We start from the raw sequence: 21,588 nt of genomic DNA, 5'->3' as shown, positions 1-21,588 counted from the left end.
GTACTCGTCATCTATAGCTAACGAGACTCCAGATATAACTCCTTTGGCAGGCGCCCTGCTCTGAAGATAAATGGAGGTCACTTCCGATGTGGGCAATTTTGCCAGATACAGTGCACGATTCTTCTGTTGTTCATTGACCAAAAACAAAAACAAAAGAAGGCCGCTTCTTGTCACCTTGATTGAATCCACCTTTCCCACTACTCTCTTCACAGTCCTTGATAGTAAAAATGGATCTCTCAAATGAACGTCCAAAAATCGCAGTCCAACAAGAAATACATTATTAGACCAATTGTTACGAATCCCTTTGGCCCGACAATCTAGGGGGGATGGTAATGGGACCCGTAACACAACTCATGCAAATTATTATAGTGACAACGTAACAGTGAGAACAAAAATAACCACAGACAACTAAATTACTACCGTCAAACACTCAAGGTTTATTTAAAAACACACGGTAATGGGGGGAGCAGGAAAAGGGGCTGAGCGGGACCCAAGGAATGAAAGAATAATCCAAAAACACCCCTAAGCTAGACTAGCCTACTTCACAAACAGCTAACTAACTAACCAAAAATACAGGGGGTGGTCCGCCCAGTTCTAACTAGTGTTTATATAACAAAGTTTACCTACGGGTAGTGTATGCCCAAGGGCGACTTGTCTGGTTACCCCCTTTTCCCACCATCAAACAAACACTCAAACACCATAACCAAAACAATACTCACAGGTGGGGACAAAGTGACGTGTAGATGCAAAACACACAAGCGATCTACAGACAGAAGGCATTTACAAAAGAGATTGAGCTGGGGAGAAAACAACTGACAGGGGTTTTAAACCAAGGGAAAGGGACTGTGATTGGGTAAGGGAAAAGGAGCAGGTGTCTTCCGATTAGCGACTGATTGATGACTGATTGGGGAATGATTATTGTCACCTGTGAGTAGGGGAGAAGGAGAGAAAATAAATACACACAGGATACACACAGAACACTTGTATCCGTAACACCAATCCTTGTCTTCCAATACAACTTTTGCTAACTCCGTTCCATTTTTGGATTTCACCGTTTTCCATTCATGGTCACAAACTTCAGTTGCCGTACTTTCAGATTCAAGCAACATTTTCACTTCCGCCAGCTCCAACCTTCTCTCTATTGACCCTTGGAGCCTTCATCAAGTTTTGGTTCTACAAAGCTGTGGTCCATCATAACATTCAATAATCAATCATCAATTCATTCATTAATTATTGCACCATATGCGATCAATTATCAGTTCTAAACATGTATTTTTCTTCTCTATGCTGCCTGCAGCATTATCTATTTTACCTGCGCGCTGTGGCAGACGAGGCGGTTTAGTCAAGACGTTTACACAGATCAGACACGGACAGAGTAGGATTAGCTCAGTTTCAAAGGTGTTTATTAAAATAATAGTTCAAAAGAAAAGAATAGGTCTCCCCCATGAGACCCTCTCCGGGATACCGTCTTCTTGGCTCCGAGTCTTACTGTATCCTGTGGGGATCAAAAACTGAACTCACTCCTGTTACCTCTGCAACCATCCCCAACTATACAGGAGTCCTTTCTCCTTTCTCCTCTCTCCTTTCTCCTTTCTCACCCCCCACCACCACTCTCTTCCCTGTGTGCTGCTCTTCTAGCAGCTTTATGGGACGTGTACAGCTGGTGAGCAATCAGCCCTTGATTACTCAACAACTCCCAATCAGCCCCAATTAGTCCTGGCCGGAGAACCCGTCGAGACCTGGCACGTCCAGCAGATGGAGCCATCGCCTCATGATGTATACTCCGTCTGTCACCAGGCCTGGACGAGTCTCCCCCTGGTGGCTGACCTGCTATACGCCACAGCGCATATTTGACAGTCGTTGGTCGGAGTCACCAGAGGAGCCAGTATTAATCCTGCTGTAGAATTCATTGCAGCCAGCAGGTCAAACTAACTACTAATGAAAACAACTGTTTGTCACTAAATCCGGCGAGAACTAGGACAATGAAAAACAGCTAGCTGGAGCTCTTTTGAGCAGTTGGCTGGATATGTCCTCACCCGCTATATGCTATAAGCTTAATGCTGATTGGTTTTGGTTCTACCCACTATTGTGCTGTCCGGTCAGAACATGATGAGGCCCATATTGAACACTTGGTCACCACCAGACACAAACACAGACACAGTTGACTCCATTAAAGTTCTGTATATTGTTGTTTGGTTATTTTCGATGGACGCAAAACACTTCAAGATAGTAAAAGAGCATGTGGGAGTTCGTCATTATACAATACTTGGTTCTTCTCGAGATGGCAGGTGAACACACTCTAACCTGATGTGTGCGGGGTGGAGCCCTGAGTGCATCCAAGCACCCTGATTGGTTGGATGGGGTGAAGGGTGATTGACAGTACTGAAGGCCAGTCAGGTTAAGAGGGCCGGCCTTTTTTACAGCCACCCTTGGATTTCTCTGCTGGGAATCCACACATTTTAAAAGGCCTCGATGGGGGGGCTATTCCTGAAAGTGCCTAGTCCTATCCGGCAGGAGCCTAGTGGGATGGGAGACCGAGGGCCTAGAACTAGGGCAGGAGGTTTGGCATGTAGCACTGTGGGAGTTGACTGCTTGCCGACTGAGGCTGGGGGCTGTGGACCAACTGAGGGCAGAGACTGCAGACCTAGTGGGGTAGAGAACCTATAGCCTGGTGGAGCAGTGGACTGAGCGCTGGAGACAGCGAAACTAGAACGGCTGAAGGCTGGGAGCCTAGTGGTAATAACATTGGGCCTGCCAGGGACACCGATTCTGGGCCTGCCAAGGACACCAGCTCTGGGCCTGCCAGGAAAACTGACTGAGAGCGATAGAGCTCTGGGCCTACTAGAAGAACTGGTAACACTGAACCTAGCCGGGCAGGAACCTAATGACCCACCTGGGCTAGGGACTGAGGGGCAACAAGTGCTTGAAACAGCAGATTTTATACATGTTAAAAAAATTAAGTTAACATTCCGCCTTGGGGGTAACTCCTCAATTTGTTTTATGCATGCCAGCAAAGCCACTACACAACACTAAACAATACATAACTTGCACAAACTGTTAGGGCCTACATAAAGCTGTCCCAACAGCAGAGCTTTCATTTCAGCAGCATGGAGTGATGCTTTATTGCTGGATGACAGCATGGCCAATGTATTCAACCTTTTCTGGGCCATGGTGTTGCATGTGAATTTTTGTCCTTTTAAGCTTGGAAAAGAGACCCTTCAACCCAGACTTGGACCACACACCCTCTCCACTGAATAGCAGGCTAGTGATTGCTTTGCAACGCTTGCAGTTAGCCATTGAGTCCTTCCAAATCACTCATTGTTGAATTTGCGATTTCCAAATTGTTGTGCATGTTTATGTCCAATGGCCGATGAGCACCGATACATTTTATCTACAATTTCACTTCATATGACAAGGATTGAAAACGATTTGCCAGTAGATTGTCGACTTGATTCATGATGATGACTGCTAGCTTACTAGCTAAGATTAGGAAAGTATGATGTTGACATGATCAGTCCAATCAAAGCTATGGTAGATATAACGTGAATTGACGTGATTTTATCTGTGGCCAATGACCTTGAGCCTTCTTGGATGGGCACTTCTAATGTAAATCTACGGCAGCACCCAAGAGGCTTGAATTTTCGAGCTCTCCCCGTAGATTTTGAGGTGACGTAGTGTCCCAATGAGTGACAGAACACTGAGCCAATCACAGCGCAACTAGAGAACATTACCAACCCCTAAGCTCTGTATTTTCCGCTCGCTGTCCCACCACCACAGAAAGCACTGAGCGAGGCTGAAACACCTGCATTTTGGAGCTGTCTTACTCAAGAAAGCAAAAAAAAGAGACCATGTTTTTTTAAACATTATTTGCAAACTGATATGTGACACGTATTAATGCCAAAATAACATGCAAAACAGGCCAAAAAAACAGGTGGGGCTCAAAACACCCTGAATGACGGTTGCCACTAGGTACAACTATGGTACTTTCACTTATACCATGGTATAGTCTGTATCATGGAAATGTACCATGGTTTTAGCTTTGAAGTATTATGGTACTGCCAAGCACCTAAATAATACCACGGTATTACCCAGTTTTTACTATGGTATACAGTGCATTCGGAAAGTATTCAGACCCCTTGAACCTTTCCTCATTTTGTTAGGTTACAGCCTTATTCTAACATGGTTTAAATTATCAATCTACACACAATGCAACATAATGACAAGGCGAAAACAGGTTTTAGAATTTTTGCTCCATGGATTGATGAGTAATTGAAAAACGGTATGGTTGAAAAAGATACGGCAAAAGGAGTGGCTAATAAGTCTGGCTGCACATCTGACTGGCTGACTTACTGCAAATTGAGAAATTATGTGACCAAACTCAACAAAAATAAGAAGAAGCTTTATTATGAAGCCAAGATCATAATATAAAAACTTTGGAGTGCTTTAAATGACATTATGGGCAGAAAGCCAAATTCACTCAATATTTCATCGAATCAGACGGCTTATTCATCACAAAACTATTTGATGTTGCTAATCATTTTATTGATTACTTCATTGTGTCACAACCTGATCTGTTTCACCTGTCTTTGTGCTCGTCTCCACCCCCTTATCTTACGAACTCTGCCCTGGACTACCGACCCCTGCCTGCCCTTGACCTTTCGTTTGCCTGCCCCATGTTGATATAATAAACGTCTGTTATTCGAACTGTCTGCATCTGGGTCTTTTCCTGAGCCGTAATACATTCGCAAAGTAGGCAAACTTAGGCATGAAATGCCAACAACGAACAGTGAGCCATTGTATTCGTGCACAAAAAAACAAATAATGAAAGAAAAGCATTGCAAGTTCGAATTTTGTAAAGTTAGTGTGGGAGAGGTGGAAATATTATTGTTATCGATCAATAATGACAAACCTCCTGGCATTAATAACTTAGATGGAAAGCTACTGAGGATGGTAGCTGACTCTATAGCCACTCCTATCTGTCATGTCTTTAATCTGAGCCTAGAGAAAAGTTTTTGGCCTCAGGCCTGGAGGGAAGCCAAAGTAATTCCGCTACCCAAGAGTGGTAAAACGGCCTTTACTGGTTCTAACAGCAGACCTATCAGCTTGCTGTCACCTCTTAGCAAACTTTTGGAAAAAATGTTGTTTGACGAAGAAATGTGTCCTACTTCTCTGTAAATTAACAACAGACTTTCAGCATGCTTATAAAGAAGGGCACTCAACATGTACTGCACTGACACAAGTGACTTATGGTTGAAATAAATTGATAATAATAAGATTGTGGGAGCTGTACTGATACATTTCAGTGCAGCCTTTGATATTATTGAACATAACTTGTTGTTGAAAAAATGTATGTCTTATGGCTTTTCAACCTCTGCCATATTGGGGATTCAGAGCTATCTATCTAAAAGAACTCAAAGGTTTTTCTTTAATGGAAGCTTCTCTAATTGTCAAACATGTAAAGTGTGGTGTACCGCAGGGTAGCTCTCTAGGCCCTTTACTCTTCTCTATTTTTACCAATGACCTGCCACTGTCATTAAACAAAGCATGTGTTCATGTATGCTGATGATTCAACCATATACGTATCAGCAACCACAGCTAATGAAGTCACTAAAACCCTTAACAAAGAGTGGGTGGCCAGTAATAAACTGGTCCTGAACATCTCTAAAACTAAGAGCATTGTATTTGGTACAAATCATTCCCGTAAATTCTAGACCTACGCTGAATCTGGTAATGAATGGCGTAGCTGTTAAATAAATTGAGGAGACTAATTGACTTGGTGTCATCTTAGATTGTAAACTGTCATGGTCAAAACATATAGGGTGGGTTGCACCAACATGGATTAACTCTTAAACTGGATTAAATCAAGGTTTATCTATTCATCTTGTTGCACCAAATGTTAAACCTAGTTTTAAATTAATCATAGTTAAATTAAATCCTTCCTCTAATCTAAGTTTAGTTTTCACTTTAAACCTATATTAATTTTAAGCCTGTTGCTCAATGAATAAAAAAATATATATATAAACTTAGATTGGAGATTAATTCTAAACTGCCACTTGAGGTGGTTTAATTAACTGATAAAATGGCAGCATATCTACTGTGGGGAGACCAACATGAATTAATCAGAGAATAATTAGAGACAGGTTGAATCCTGTTGAGTTTTATAATAATTAACTCATTATTAGTAGGCTATTTACGTGCATATTTTGTACAACAATTGAATTGGGGCTGATGATATGCCCAGCCTTGGTACGAATGATGATGTTATGCAACATGCTGTAAACGGGCCTGATAACGGTAACTTTGTAGTGAAGTAGCATTGACGTTAGTTTTAACGTGCATTATAGGCATTGATATTTACCAGTTATTTAGGCTTACTAAATATCGGTGGGTCAAATTGTCCGTCATCGTCACAGGGGTTATGGAGAGGGGCAGACTGCTGGGGAATCATCTTGCATATCTTCTGGGTGATAGGACCAATTCCCTTGGACGGAGACCCCCCTCTTACTACGGTCTGAAATAGCCCCTGCCTCTCCTTTGCCGCATCCTTTTTGGCTTTCGCTTTTACGTTTTTATTCCAGCACATTTTCATCCGATTTGGCTCCCTCTTCTCTTTAATCCGTGTCGATCCTATACATTTGTCACATAAAATGGCCCAGGTGTCTTCCTTCTTTTTGACAGTCATGTTGTCTGGCTTTTTATCCTCCAGTACGTTATTAAATTCCTCCATCCGCTCTGACAAGAGTTTTTTTCATAAGCGAAGAAATTTGAACCTCTTTGACATGCCATGATCAGGTGGCTAGCGGACAAATAATACATGGCTAAATAACATTAAGTAACGGCAATAATAAATAATATTGTATGCTAGCTAGCTTGTTTTATAAACTAGCTAGCTACAGTAGCTAACGTTAGCTAACAAATTCGTTTTCTGTCTAGTACTGGCAAATAACAGATTTTATTTTAAATCAGCCAACCCATGAGAACCTTTCACGATGGAGTTGCAGTAGTTCTGTAAGGTTCTGTATTTATTTTCTTAGTCAACCTTGTGTTCTGTTTCATTATGTTCTTGAACGTAGCCTTGTTTCTTTGTGTTCTTGAACGTAGCCCTGTCTTTCATTTTTGTTCATTGATTTCACCTGTGTTAGTTACTCACCTGGTCTCATCAGCTTCTTATTTGGTTCAGTTCATTCTGTTTATGCCTTTGTTAGGTATTGTTCGTTTTGATGCTACTAAAGCCTTTTCCTAGCTCGTTTGTGAGAACCAGTTATAGCCTTCAGTCCTAGTTTTTGTCTAGTTTTGTCTTATCTTGATTATTATCCAGTTGTGTGGTCGAGTGCTGCAAGGAAAGGCCCAGAACAGAGTGGCACGTCTTGCTCTTCATTGTAATCTAAGGGCTGATATAAATGCTATGCATGCCAGTCTCTCTTGGCTAAGAGTTTAGGAGAGACTGACTGCATCACTTCTTCTTTTTATAAGAAACCTTAATGTGTTGAAAATTCCAAATTGTTTGCATAGTCGATTTACACACAGCTCTGACACACACACTTACCATACCAGACATGCCACCAGGGGTCTTTTTACAGTTCCCATATCCAGAACAAATTCAAGAAAGCGTACAGTATTATATAGAGCTCTTATTTCATGGAACTCCGTTCCATCTCATAATTCATTCCATCCAACTAACACCTCACAGCACAACGTCTCTCCCCTATTTGACCTAGATAGTTTGTGTGTATGTATTGATAACTAGGCTATGTGTGCCTTTTTAAAATGTTTTATTATTTAGTTTTGTCCTTGGGCTGTTCTTGTCTATTGGTTAGACTGGTTAGACTGTAAACTCTCCTTCCAGACTCACATTAAGCATCTCCAATCCAAAATTAAATCTAGAATCAGCTTCCTATTTTGCAACAAAGCATCCTTCATTCATGCTGCCAAACATACCCTCATAAAACTGACTATCCTACCGATCCTCGACTTCGGCGATGTCATTTACAAAATAGCCTCCAACACTCAACACAACAAATTGGATGCAGTGCCATCCGTTTTGTCCCCAAAGCCCCATATACTACCCACCACTGCGACCCGTATGCTCTCGTTGGCTGGCCCTCGTTTCATATTCGTCGCAAAAACCATTGGCTCCAGGTCATCTATAAGTCTTTGCTAGGTAAAGCCCCGCCTTATCTCAGTTCACTGGTCACCATAGCAGCACCCACCCGTAGCACGCGCTCCAGCAAGTATATTTCACTGGTCATCCCCAAAGCCATCTCCTCATTTGGCCGCCTTTCCTTCCAGTTCTCTGCTGCCAATGACTGGAACGAATTGCAAAAATCACTGAAGCTGGAGACTTATATCTCCCTCATTAACTTTAAGCATCAGCTGTCAGAGCAGCTTACCGATCATTGCACCTGTCCACAGCCCATCTGTAAATAGCCCACCCAACTACCTCATTCCCATATTGTTTTTTGTTTTTTTGCTCCTTTGCACCCCAGTATCTCTACTTGCACATTCATCTTCTGCACATCTATCACTCCAGTGTTTAATTAATCAATTGTAATTATTTTGCCACTATTGCCTATTTATTGCCTTACCTCCCTAATCTTACTACATTTGCACACACTGTATATAGATTTTTCTATTGTGTTATTGACTGTACGTTTGTTTATCCCATGTGTAACTCTGCTTTGCTTTATCTTGACCAGGTCGCAGTTGTAAATGAGAACTTGTTCTCAACTGGCCTACCTGGTTAAATAAAGGTGAAATAAAAAAATAAAAAAATAAATTAATGTTCTGTATTATGCCATGTTTCATATTTTGTGTGGACCCCAGGAAGAATAGCTGCTGCTTTTGCAACTGCTAATGGGAATCCTAATAAAATACCAAATACCAAACTGAAATGTGGGAGAATGTAAGATTTATGGTAGCCTAATCTTTGGCATTTTGTAATCATTTACAGTATTTATAGTCAAGGGGTGTTGTGCTTGTTTCGGCCTGCAGAATGTGCTTCCCGCTCTAGTGGTTGCTTCACGCGCTCTCACTCTACAGTGGCTCTCGCGCTAGCCTGCCTAGTCAGTGAGTCAGTTGAACGAGAGAGCCAACTGAAAAGTGACGAGAGAAGCACCAGATAAACAAAATATTTTAAATGTTATGATCACGGTGAGCGAGTTATAAAGCATAGGATATGAAACACCAAGTTAAGCGGAGTGTAATTATATAATTGTTGTTCATTTTTTATGATGTTTTGATAGTTTAATTATTTATAAAAGTCTGTAAGCACAGAAGCTAACGTCGGCGGCATGGCATCAGGCGACAGGACCAATGAACGACCAGCATCCCGGAGTTGCCTCTTCACTGTTGACGTTGAGACTGGTGTTTTGTGGGTACTATATAATGAAGCTGCCAGTTGAGGACTTGTGAGGCCTCTGTTTCTCAAGCTAGACACTCTAATGTACTTGTCCTCTTGCTCAGTTGTGCACCGGGGCCTCCCACTCCTCTTTCTATTCTGGTTAGAGCCAGTTTGCGCTGGTCTGTGAAGGGAGTAATACACAGCGTTGTATGAGATCTTCAGTTTCTTGGCAATTTCTCGCATGGAATAGCCTTAATTTCTCAGAACAAGAATAGACTGACGAGTTACAGAAGAAAGTTATTTGTTTCTGGCCATTTTGAGCCTGTAATCGAACCCACAAATGCTGATGCTCCAGATACTCAACTAGTCTAAAGAAGGCCAGTTTTATTGCTTCTCTAATCAGAACAACAGTTTTCAGCTGCGATAACATCATTTTAAAAGGGTTTTCTAATGATCAATTAGCCTTTTATAATGATCAACTTCGATTAGCTAACACAACGTGAAATTGGAACATAGGAGTGATGGTTGCTGATAATGGGCCTCTGTATACCTATGTAGATATTCCATAACAAATCAGCCGTTTCCAGCTACAATAGTCATTTACAACAATAACAATGTCTACACTGTATTTCTGATCAATTTGATGGTGTTTTAATGGACAAAATAAATTATTTTCTTTCAAAAACAAGGACAATTCTTAGTGACCCCAAACTTTTGAACGGTGGTGTATATATCAATATATAAACATAATTAATCAGTGTACTGGTAAAACAGTTGGTTATGATTGGGGAACCAGCTATACATTTAAACCCTACATGAAAATGTGCATAGGAGGAACCACCATGTCGGTACAACACTTAAAATTACATCGAGTAATTAGAAAATATTTTGATGGAGAAGAAATGACTCTTTTCAAATTATAAGAGAGAAAGAACTTCCTAACCAAATACTGTTGTTTGTGTGTTTGTGTCTGAGTGTGTGTTTGTATAAACGGAGAATGATAAGAAAATAAGGAGAAACAGGGATGATGATGATAATGACTGTCCACCACCTAACTTTGCTTGTTACAACTGTGGAAAAGAGGGAAATTTCACTAGAACGTGTCCAAACCCAAGAAAACAGAGGGCAGTGGGGGAAGGTTGGAAAACCGGACCTTCAACGAAAACAATCCTTTACAACCCACATATGGACTGACGCGAGTTAGAGACTGTTGACTCCCTTGGACAGCATTGAAAGATTTTTTGTCAAACCCCCTTGAGAAGCCGATGGTTTGTCTCTTCGTCAACAGTGAGATAATAGATTTTCTAGTAGATATTCAAGTAGATTTTTTAGTAGATACTGTGTTGTTTTAACCCCCACCTTGATTAGTCTCCCAGATGCAAGGATGATTTTGAGACAATTCGAGATTACGTTCTACTCTTCCAAGCTATCCCTATCTCAGTTACACCCACCACATCTTGTCTATGGAATGCAGTCTTTAACTCGTTTGTCAGCTCAAGCCATCTCTTGTGACCATATGCCCAGATTAGCTGTAGGAAGTGGAGACCCTAAAGACACAGCCTTAGTAGAACAGAAATATCTTACTATTAGTTAAATATGAATTGTTAACCATTAATATCAAATAAATCTGATAAATATGTAATTTCTCTCACACCAGATAAACTATTTTACATTTTCAAGGTGTCAAGACTCCCTTCATTCTTCTCACATGCTGTCCAAGGGCGTCAACTGTCTCTAACTGGCATTGCAATGTCTGTCATAAATTCCCATGTCCAAACCTCCCATGTCAAATGAATCAGTCAGCAATGTGGAGTGACTATGAAAGAGTTGCTCACAATGCCCCTACCTGTTAGAATTGATAGCACATGCATAAAACATCAATTCATTGCATGTTGTTCTGTAAATTTGGCAGGAAGAGATCTTCTCTGTAAATTGGGGATTACATGTGACTGGTACTATGCATAGGACTTATAAGATATCTTCTCAACTGCTCACAGTTGTTGGAAACAGAAAGACAGTTTTGTGTCACAGACTGGCTGACATTGCAGCGCAAATGTCTCACCATTGACAAGACATTTATATTATGGACAGATGATGGACCCTAATTTTGATGAATTAATGTGTTGTCAACATCAGTGATATTTGAAGCGTGAGACTGGTATAAGACATTACTTCCAACATATTCTCCAGTAGTAAATTGGCAGACATTCCAGTATTGGTTCTAATACAAGGTATCAAAACCGTTACCAATTGAAAGGCACAAATACCATAACTACTCTCCAGGGAAGTGGGTTTCACTAACTTAGAAAATTGTTAAATTGGCATATATTAGAGCGGTGAGTGAGTAAATCTAAACACTCTGGCCATGGTCAGGACGAGGTAAACTATAGCAAAATCATAGAGGCACTAAAAGAAGCAAAAGGGTATTCTAACAACTCGGCTTGAATATGAAAAAAATTGATGGATAAAATTGGGAAGCATTTTTCCTGCTGATGGGAAATATGCGAGAGCGGATACAAATTCATTGCTTTAACTAAATATGACATCCGCATAGAATAACATTACAGCAGTACAGTATGTACTGGTAATATATGTTAGCTAGCTCCCTAATGTTAGTCGGCTACTAAAATATCAAACTTGTCAGTATATTAACTATGCTATCCAATCTTTATTGATTGATTATTCACGCCATTCTTAGCTTAGCTAAATGGTATAGACATTGTGCGTTCTCAATGGACATTGTTAAATGGGGTGCTTTGTAAATTCGCTCTGGGTATTTGTTTGGATTTCAGAGCACTCTCGTATGAATGTACCAGAGCGCAGAATAACATGATGAATTTACGAAGGCTCAACACCCGTTGAATTAAAAAATATATATATTTCACCTTTATTTAACTAGGTAGGCTAGTTGAGAACAAGTTCTCATTTACAACTGCGACCTGGCCAAGATAAAGCAAAGCAGTTCGACACATACAACAACACAGAGTTACACATGCAATAAACTAAATAATACACTAGAAGAAAAAGTATATATACAGTGTGTGCAAATGAGGTAAGATAGGGGAGGTAAGGCAATAAAATAGGCCATAGTGGCAAGGTAATTACGATATAGCAATTAAACACTGGAGTGATAGATGTGTAGAAGATGAATGTGCAAGTAGAGATACTGGGTTGCAAAGGAGCAAAATAAATAAATAAATACAGTATGGGGATGAGGTAGTTGGATGGGCTATTTACAGATGGGCTATGTACAGGTGCAATGATCTGTGAGCTGCTCTGACAGCTGGTGCTTAAAGTTAGTGAGAGAGCTAAGAGTCTCAAGCTTCAGCGATTTTTGCAGTTCGTTCCTGTCATTGGCAGCAGAGAACTAGAAGGAAAGGCGACCAAAGAGGAATTGGCTTTGGGGGTGACCAGTGAAATATACCTGCTGGAGCGCGTGCTGCGGGTGGGTGCTGCTATGGTGACCAGTGAACTGAGATAAGTCGGGGCTTTACCTAGCAAAGACTTGTAGATGACCTGGAGCCAGTGGGTTTGGCGACGAGGGCCAGCCAACGAGGTCATGCAGGTCGCAGTGGTGGGTAGTATATGGGGCTTTGGTGACAAAACGGATGGCAATGTGATCGACTGCATCCAATTTGTTGAGTAGAGTGTTGGAGGCTATTTTGTAAATGACATTGCCGAAGTCGAGGATCGGTAGGATGATCAGTTTTACGAGGATATGTTTGGCATCATGTGTGAAGGATGCTTTGTTGCGAAATAGGAAGTTGATTCTAGATTTAATTTTGGATTGGAGATGCTTAATGTGGGTCTGGAAGGAGAGTTTGCAGTCTATCCAGACACCTAGGTATTTGTAGTTGTCCACATATTCTAGGTCAGAACCATCCAGAGTAGTGATGCTGGTCGGGCGAGCAAGTGCGGGCAGCGATCGGTTGAAGAGCATGCATTTCGTTTTACTTGCATTTAAGAGCAGTTGGAGGCCACGGAAGGAGAGTTGTATGGCATTGAAGCTCATCTGGAGGTTAGTTAGCACAGAGTCCAAAGAAGGGCCAGAAGTATACAGAATGGTGTTGTCTGCGTAGAGGTGGATCAGAGAATCACCAGCAGCAAGAGCAACATCATTGATGTATGCAGAGAAGAGAGTCGGCCAGAGAATTGAACCCTGTGGCACCCTAATGGAGACTGCCAGAGGTCCGGACAACAGGCCCTCCGATTTGACACACTGAACTCTATCAGAGAAGTAGTTGGTGAACCAGGCGAGGCAGAATATGGCCGGTGTCAGTAAACGTCAGGGAAAGAACGTAATTAAATTGTTGCCAGCAGCACAGTTCGTCACCAATGCTTTGGATAAACATGGAAAAAGCCTAACCAGCTCTGCTAAAATACACAGGAAACTGTTGTGGGAAAAACCCAGCAGTGTTGCAGTTCTTGACACACTCAAACTGGTATGCCTGGCACCTACTACAATGCCCCGTTTAAAGGCACTTTAAAGTCCAAATTTCCAAAACACATGAAGAAGTCAAATGTTTAACTAGTAATTTGTTATGCTAACAAGCTAGCAAGAGGCTGCATAGCAACATCATCAACTTCCGGTAGACATGCAAAGCTCAACTGAAAGGTTACTGTTTGTTTACAGTATACTAAAATGAACTAATAGTATATTGTATGAAGTATATACTCATTAAGCATGTAGTATATAGTCTATTAGTATGGTATTTGAACACAGCTTGGGTATGTGAGTATATTGATAAAATGTGTACGTATGTTTTGATGGCAGGTTTGAAACCTGTTATCAAGATGGATAATGCGGGGGTAGTGGGAAAATACCGAAGCGTAGTGTGTGGGGCCATTGGTCATTCGAAAAGTGAGTGTAGGGGCAATATTGGCAAAATTTATGACAGGAAAGTATGGTGAATTCCCTTACCCTAACCAATGAAACTATAAATGCTTAAGGGATTTTCTATGTCCGGGTAATACAATTAAATAAAATAGCCCATATGGCTTGAAAATTATTATTTTTTCCGCAGTAAGAGTTGTAGACATAACTTGAATGTAGACATAACTTGTAACGACGTAAAAAAACGAATGAGGGTTTCCATCAAATTAAAAATCATTGCGGAGCAAATGTGATGTAATAAAGGAATTTCATTATGTCGCAAGGGAAAATATATTCTGCTTTTATTGACCTCGCCAGATCTGTTTCCAAATCATTGACTATCGATTCAACTCGTTGACTGCTAAATCCCCTTTGCTCATGTAAAATCTTTGCAATGAAACACTTGGACGAACTTTAAGGCTACTTTCTGGTAATTATGTCATTATTATGTGCCAGATGTTAAGACTACAAACCATTATAATTTGATTATTTGCGGGATATACTGGTAACTTCATTAGCATTGGGTCTGTGTTACTGACTGAATTGAAGTTGTGGGCAGAAAGAGGCTCAAGTATTGTGAACTATTTTAACTCCCAACGAAATGTATATTTTTCCTTAAGAATTGGCTGATGTATTTTGTGGATTTGGCACATTACATGTTCATCTTATAATAATACATGTTTAATAAGTGTGAAGCAGAAAGGGAATATCCTATAGAGGTTGGTATTAAAAATACAGAGTAATATTGTTTGGGTAGACTGAAATGAAAACAATGCCTTCTAATAAGGTGAATGGAAATATGTTATTAGTTATTAGTGGTTTTTGGATAGACTCTAATAATACCATGTTTTAGTATGCGGGTGAAAGTGAGTCGTGCTCGCTGGGCTATATCAGGCTGTAAGGGACGTAGTGGGACATTTGAAGCAGAGGTCTGAATAGTTGAATTGGAAAAGTTCTTTGACCGTTTCTGATTGATGTTGCTCGGTTTTGTAGTTTAGGTAACACCAGTGAATTTGAGCAGAATGTAATGTAATTTAACCCTCCTGCTGTGTTCCGGTCTAATTGGATCGATTTACAAGTTTTCTCTCTGAAAAATGTAGTTAATTTAATCTGATTGTCATAAGGTTCCATGACTTTGTCCACACAGGGCATCTAAACACACAAAATAAATTATGATTTTCATAACGTTTTGGGTGTTTTATTTAACTTGTGTACGTACACCTGTGGTGAACGGTCATCAGAAATTAATGGGTGAGACTACAATCAGTGTATAAAATTGAGTTCATGCACGTTCATCAGATGGACACATGACCCCCACATACATGTGTATTTGAGCACACACACACACACACACACACACACACACACACACACACACACACACACACACACACACACACACACACACACACACACACACACACACACACACACACACACACACACACACACACACACACACACTTCACTCCCCTTCTTGGCTTCCATGGCAACCCCCACGGCAACCTTTCCCCAGTAGAATCTTTCCCCCACGGGAAACACACCTGTTGGCATTCTCACAAACAATCACAACATTGTTTCCAAAATATATAGAACTTTTCTCGCAGCTCTGGTATATAAAGCTTTTTTGAGGCCTTGCTCACAATTCATTCTGTGGCAGCACAATGACCAAACGATATACTGTATGTGAGGCCTACTGGCCATAAATAGCAAATAGCAGTTCAAAACTTGTAATGTTCACAAGAACTTAAGTTCATAAAAATATCAAACACAACATTAGATGATAATATATGGATTATTATGGATTTCTAATCAGCTATAATGGGTCGGTCATTTTGGACAGGGAACACAGAATTAACATGAAACGAACACAACAGGAAGGCTAAAACCATAATCTGTTTCCATTACGTGGGACAGTGGAAAGTATCTAGTGAATGTGAATGTGTTTTAGTATTGAATATCGAGCTGATGAATATTGAACTGATGACGCCAACTTTTTGAAGGTCCTAGATTTGTTAAAACAGGTTTTATATTTTAAATAAATGCAACAGGTTAAAATGATAGGATTACCAGAAAGGGGCTCTGGGATTATTTACTTTAGAAGGTGTATATTCCACTTAATGGAACACTGTATTATCTGATGTGTCTTAAGTAGGATTCTTTCTTCGAAGTCCACTACAGTATGTACAGTGGGGAGAACAAGTATTTGATACACTGCCGATTTTGCAGGTTTTCCTACTTACAAAGCATGTAGAGGTCTGTAATTTTTATCATAGGTACACTTCAACTGTGAGAGACGGAATTTAAAACAAAAATCCAGAAAATCACATTGTATGATTTTTAAGTAATTAATTCGCATTTTATTGCATGACATAAGTATTTGATCACCTACCAACCAGTAACAATTCCGGCTCTCACAGACCTGTTAGTTTTTCTTTAAGAAGCCCTCCTGTTCTCCACTCATTACCTGTATTAACTGCACCTGTTTGAACTCGTTACCTGTATAAAAGACACCTGTCCACCCACTCAATCAAACAGACTCCAACCTCTCCACAATGGCCAAGACCAGAGAGCTGTGTAAGGACATCAGGGATAAATTGTAGACCTGTACAAGGCTGGGATGGGCTACAGGACAATAGCCAAGCAGCTTGGTGAGAAGGCAACAACTGTTGGCGCAATTATTAGAAAATGGAAGAAGTTCAAGATGACGGTCAATCACCCTCGGTCTGGGGCTCCATGCAAGATCTCACCTCGTGGGGCATCAATGATCATGAGGAAGGTGAGGGATCAGCCCAGAACTACACGGCAGGACCTGGTTAATGACCTGAAGAGAGCTGGGACCACAGTCTCAAAGAAAACCATTAGTAACACACTACGCCGTCATGGATTAAAATCCTGCAGCGCACGCAAGGTCCCCCTGCTCAAGCCAGCGCATGTCCAGGCCCGTCTGAAGTTTGCCAATGACCATCTGGATGATCCAGAGGAGGAATTGGAGAAGGTCATGTGGTCTGATGAGACAAAAATAGAGCTTTTTGGTCTAAACTCCACTCGCCGTGTTTGGAGGAAGAAGAAGGATTAGTACAACCCCAAGAACACCATCCCAACCGTGAAGCTTGGAGGTGGAAACATCATTCTTTGGGGATGCTTTTCTGCAAAGGGGACAGGATGACTGCACCGTATTGAGGGGAGGATGGATGGGGCCATGCATCGCGAGATCTTGGCCAACAACCTCCTTCCCTCAGTAAGAGCATTGAAGATAGGTCGTGGCTGGGTCTTCCAGCATGACAACGACCCGAAACACACAGCCAGGGCAACTAAGGAGTGGCTCCGTAAGAAGCATCTCAAGGTCCTGGAGTGGCCTAGCCAGTCTCCAGACCTGAACCCAATAGAAAATCTTTGGAGGGAGCTGAAAGTCCGTATTGCCCAGCGACAGCCCCGAAACCTGAAGGATCTGGAGAAGGTCTGTATGGAGGAGTGGGCCAAAATCCCTGCTGCAGTGTGTGCAAACCTAGTCAAGAACTACAGGAAACGTATGATCTCTGTAATTGCAAACAAAGGTTTCTGTACCAAATATTAAGTTCTGCTTTTCTGATGTATCAAATACTTATGTCATGCAATAAAATGCGAATTAATTACTTAAAAATCATACAATGTGATTTTTTTGTTTTAAATTCCGTCTCTCACAGTTGAAGTGTACCTATGATAAAAATTACAGACCTCTACATGCATTGTAAGTAGGAAAACCTGCAAAATCGGCAGTGTATCAAATACTTGTTCTCCCCACTGTATGTTAAGGGAGCTCCCCTTAACAATTCTGTTTGTTTTTACCTTACATTATGACATATTTGTTAAGAGTTTTTAATACCATGTCTGATTTGTGGTCTATTTCTATTGGTTTTAGTGGGTTTTTCATGGGTTAAAGAATGTATTACACATTTTTGTTTTTTGTTTTAATTGAACACGTGAATTATTTTGATAAGAAATGTACTGAAGAAACTTACTGTAACCTGGGATACGAAATGTATGAAATGTTGACTGTTTTTACATAATTAATCTAATAGAAAAATAAACCCTTATTTGAAGGGTTTGAATGATCTCTGACCTCTGTCCTGACTTTCCAGTGTGGTTTGATCACCCTCACTGGAAGGCTGAGAGACATTAGATGATGATTTAAAGGTCATATGTAATACTGAATTGAAGGTTATTTGTAATACTGATCATTACGGAGAAGTTTAAAATTAATAGTTATATGTGGGATTCGGACCACGAGAAGGATAGACCTATCTCTAGTCAATCTTTCTATTCCTTGAATTAAGTTATGAGTACAATTTTTTTTCTTTTTGAGTTATTAAGGGTAGTAATTATAATTTGATTTGCTGTGTTGTTGTTTTTTTAATCACGTTGTGAGTCATGTGTCAAAATGGGGCAATTACCATCATTTGAGGTTTTGGGATTGAAATTTACACACCTCGAGTGATATATAGAAGTGTATCGAGTGCTATATGAACGAGTGTATTGTTGCGTTGTTTGTTTATTTTGTTTTGATACAAATCTCACCAGATTGGGTCTGCTGGATGATCGAGATTACTCCCTAAGGATTAGTCCTCTAACTTCCTGACCCTGCGAATCTGCGATGAGGTCGACAATGTGATAAGGGGAGTATAAGCCAATTTGAACAATTGTTTGAACAGAATGTGTTGTTATTCTTTCTGACATTTGTCTTACAAAGAGTTTTGTATTAAGAATAATTGGTATAAGTAATTTGTCATACAGTCAATGCTTGTCTGGATTTCCTGAAACAGAAATGAACTGAACTAAACTGTTGTTCTGATCTGTCCTCTTTTGAGATTATGGCGAAGGTGACTACAGATGGTATCTAGATGCATGGAAAAGGATCATTTGACCAAACAGTGTGGACCTCAACCCCCCCTAACCGGATGAAGAAATGGCGTTTACTATGACCTTGTCCTTCACCACTCCTACCGTGAGATCTGAGTCCAAGCCAGCAACCTGCACACAGCATCCAGTCGAAGCTATCAACTGCCTTGTCTCTCAGGAGTGCGACATAAGTCCACGTGGAGTGAGCATGGAGAGAAATCCTGTCAACTTCTTTCATGCTGCTGATGTACTGGTAGGAAAAATGGACAAGACATAATGGACTGTAAAGGACAGGTGAGAGGCATTATCAAGGGCCATCCACTTTGAACATATGAAGAAGAACACAAAGACATGCCAGAAGGAGGAGTGCTGGGAGGAGGGGGTGGTCAACAGTGCCCGTAATTATTTATTTGGGGTATCAGGTTGACTGCGGAGGTCTGCGCACTGCAAAATGTACAGTAATTTAGATTAAGAATGCATTGAGATACCTATCTGTCATTAACATGCCACTCACGACAATGTAAGACAGGGATAAATGGGGGCTGTAATGAAAATAGTTAATGCTGGTAATAAGTAGTTCAAACTGTCAATTATTTTATTTAACCTTTATTTAACTAGGCAAGTCAGTTAAGGACAAATTCTTATTTCAAATGACGGCCTACCCCAGCCAAACCCGGACGACGCTGGGCCAACTGTGCGCCGCTCTATGGGACTCCCAATCACGGCTGGATGTGATACAGCCTGGATTCGAACCAGGGACTTTAGATATGGTCCCCTGTTTGTAAATACACATTCTAACTGTATTGGTATGTGCTAAGTTGATTTTGAGTGATAGACTCAACGTGAAGCATTGAAGACTGTAATTGATAGTAGGGGTTTTATTTTACCATATTATCAGAATTCTCATTTTAAAGCGCATCAAAACATATGGCTTTCTGGATGATACAGTACAATTGACTTGAGCATGTTTTAGTATGTTTATCACTATGTTATAGGTTAGATAGAATGATTCATTGTGCAAAAGGCATTTGAAGCCAGAGGCTAAGTACATACGGGGACCGAATGTTTGCATTAGAGTGTGCCAAATGATATGTGACCATTGCTGTGCATTCATACCCCAGCGTGAGGGTAACTTTACTATTGTAGTGGAACATCTGAAAGAGCTCAGTGGTGATTGGAATCCATTTGGATGGGTTCAGTCATTATTTGGTGTTATGGGAGCTACAATATTTCATTGGTTCTACACCTGCATTGCTTGCTGTTTGGGGTTTTAGGCTGGGTTTCTGTACAGCACTTCGAGATATTAGCTGATGTACGAAGGGCTATATAAAATAAAATAAAATAAAAAAATTAACTTGATTGGTTGATTTATGGCTTAGTTATCTTTTTTACAATTATAACAATTAATACATTATAACTTGTGTTAAGAAATTGTACAGCAAAGCCGTTGAGACTATTCTTGCCATGCCATTACTGACCCCTGAAAGAGACGCTTCAGAACCCTATTTACCTGATTTATTTCCTATGCCTGATTACATGTCTGTTGAAGACTATGATAATCCATAACACAGAGGAAAAAACATTGAGTTAAAGGTGTAGCATGTCCATAGGCCATGCTCACAGCAAGGGTTATGTGAATGGTTCTCCCAAGGTAGGGTTAAGGGCCTACCATCATGGTGACCATGTGGCAATATGGACAGTCTCCACAAAGCTATTGCCTTGTGTGTGATGATAAAGTATGTACTGATGTTTAAATTCATGTGTTCCTTTCCCCCTTCTGAGAATGAATTGCACCATGTGAAGGGTTGAAACCCAATGACAACGGAGGTCATTTACAATTGTAATGTACTAAGTGTACGAAAGTCTTTCCTTTTCCCTCTTTTTCCTCATGTTAATGCTTGTCAATAGGGGGGCGCTGTTTTCACTTTGGAAAAAATCGTGCCCAAATTAAACTGCCTCGTACTCTATTCTAGATCATACAATATGCATATTATTATTACTATTGGATAGAAAACCCTCTCAAGTTTCTAAAACTGTTTGAATTATATCTGTGAGTAAAACAGAACTAATTTGGCAGAAAACTTCCATACAGGAAGTGAAAAATCTGAAAACGAGGCTCTGTTCCAGGGCCTGCCTATTCAACTGGCTTATATTTATCGATATGCATGTACTTCATACGCCTTCCACTAGATGTCAACAGGCAGTGGAAGGTGGAATGGGGTGTCTAGCTTGATCTGAGGTCGAATAAGAGCTTTTGGAGTGACAGGTCAGCCATTTTGTCAGTTTTCCAAGGCGCGCGAAGGACCTCGACATTGTCTTCTGAAAAGCGTTCGGTATACACGGCGAATATCTCCGGCTCTGATTTTATTTGATACATATTAGAAAAACATCATAAAGTAGGTTTTTTCAACAGAGTTTTATCAGTTTATTCAACGTTTATTGGGACTTTTGGAGTTTTCCGTTCTTTGCGTCAAGAGAGGATGGGAATGTGAGCAAC

General features: G+C 40.6%; 1 long non-coding RNA gene across 2 annotated transcripts in view; it reads right to left on the bottom strand.

The window, feature by feature from the left end:
* Positions 1-417: 417 nt before the first annotated feature.
* Positions 418-21,588, bottom strand: part of LOC139545797 (uncharacterized) — a 31,866-nt gene continuing 10,695 nt past the window's right edge. For both annotated transcript variants that reach the window (XR_011669142.1, XR_011669143.1), the window contains exons 4-5: positions 19,197-19,341; positions 418-925 (exon numbers count right to left, since the gene is read on the bottom strand). This is a non-coding gene — a long non-coding RNA (uncharacterized lncRNA). The remainder of the gene's footprint in view (positions 926-19,196; positions 19,342-21,588) is intronic.

Source organism: Salvelinus alpinus, chromosome 19 (assembly GCF_045679555.1).
Source record: "Salvelinus alpinus chromosome 19, SLU_Salpinus.1, whole genome shotgun sequence".
NCBI lineage: Eukaryota > Metazoa > Chordata > Actinopteri > Salmoniformes > Salmonidae > Salvelinus > Salvelinus alpinus.
The sequence above is the reverse complement of the archived record's forward strand: the minus strand, read 5'-3'. Positions and strand labels throughout refer to the sequence as shown.